The 1,524-nt window shown below is 49.6% G+C and overlaps 1 protein-coding gene across 1 annotated transcript in view; it reads right to left on the reverse strand.

Annotated features, from left to right (window-relative positions):
* Positions 1-1,524, reverse strand: part of PLCB4 (phospholipase C beta 4) — a 402,004-nt gene that overhangs the window by 320,870 nt on the left and 79,610 nt on the right. The window lies entirely within an intron of this gene.

Here is a 1,524-nt window from a genome sequence, read left to right on the forward strand (position 1 = left end):
CCCCCATCAAACCTGGTTCTGATCCCAACACCCTCCCGGGGGGCTCACTGGCTGCAGCCTCTCCCCCATCACACCTACCCTGCCAACTGCCAAGGGCATCGTGTCCCAAATCACAGGGTCTATGATGGAACTTCCCCTGCTTGCAAGCACTCTTCTCTGCCCCCTGGCCTCCAAGGATCTCACCCAGTGGCGTGACACAGAGGTCCACTCTCCAGCCTCCCGCCCTGCCCCTGCATGCCCACGATCTGGGGACTGAAAGGGCATTCCTGCTCATCCTCACACTGTAACTGTCACACACGGGTTTTCTCAGCCTAGAGTGCCCTCCTTCCTTCTCCCTCCTGGGCAACGGCTCCTAAATCTACTCATCCATGGAGACTCAGCTAAAATCATGACCCTCCATAAGAAACATCCCTGACCACTCCGGCCCTCATTCAGGTGGTATGAGGCCCTCTTTATCCAATTCTTCCACTGAAACCTCAAGTCACAGGTGCAGACCACATTTCCTAGTAGATACAACTTTCAAGATCATAAACCAACGTCTATTTGTTTTTAGACCCTCCACTGAGTCACACAGATATGAGCATTCAGTACCAATTTACGGCATTAAATTGTTCCAGGGAAGGAAATGAACTGAAACGATGGTCACCATCTTTATCTCAATCTCTGAAAGTGAGGATTGAAAAACTAGAATACAAAAGGATACAGAATCTTCGACTACCACAGAGGCTCAGCAGGTATCTCCCAGTCTGGTATTTGGGTTCCTTCACTAACTTCCACCTTAGATTCACAGCAGGCCACAGAAGAACTAGCCGAGACGTTTGGTTAGGGTTACCTCCTGGAGAGCCAGCTCACAGGGACTGGTGGCCCAAGATGTAATCTGACCAATCTTTGGCTTATGGTCAGACAAGACACTGGCTTCACGGGAGAGTGGACGGGAATGGAATGAGCAGTTCTGGCCCTACAACCACAAAGTGCAGCCATGGCTGAGACTTCCAGGTGTAAATCTGGGGTCACATGGTAGTAAAAGCAAACAGTAAAAAAAAAAAAAAAATGTTGGCTTTTAGTCAGGCACTTATAGTCCATCGCCAGGCAGGAATTCCTGCTCCATCTCAAACTACCATGCAGCCTCAGCCACTATATCCCCAAGGATACAACTTCCTTGACTCACAGCTGTCACAATGGAGGGTGAGGTCCCCAGGAAACTATGTCCTTATATTCCCTAAACAGACTACTCTCAACTTCTCTCATCAACTTATATATTCTCAGCGCATCACAGCAGCTCACTCCTGTAATCCCAACATTCTGGGAGGCCAAGGCAAGTAGACTGCTTGAGCTGAGGAGTTTGAGACCAGCCTCAGCAAGAGCAAGATCCCATCTCTACTAGTCAGGTGTTGTGGCATGCACCTGTAGTTCCAGCTACTTGGTAGGCTGAGGCAAGAGGATTCCTTGAGCCCAGGAGTTTGAGGTTGCTCTGTGCTGTGACACCACAGTACTCTGTGGAGGAGATAGAATGAGACTTTGTCT

This window comes from Otolemur garnettii, unplaced genomic scaffold (genome assembly GCF_000181295.1).
Source record: "Otolemur garnettii isolate 467f Iridium unplaced genomic scaffold, OtoGar3 scaffold00025, whole genome shotgun sequence".
Lineage (NCBI taxonomy): Eukaryota > Metazoa > Chordata > Mammalia > Primates > Galagidae > Otolemur > Otolemur garnettii.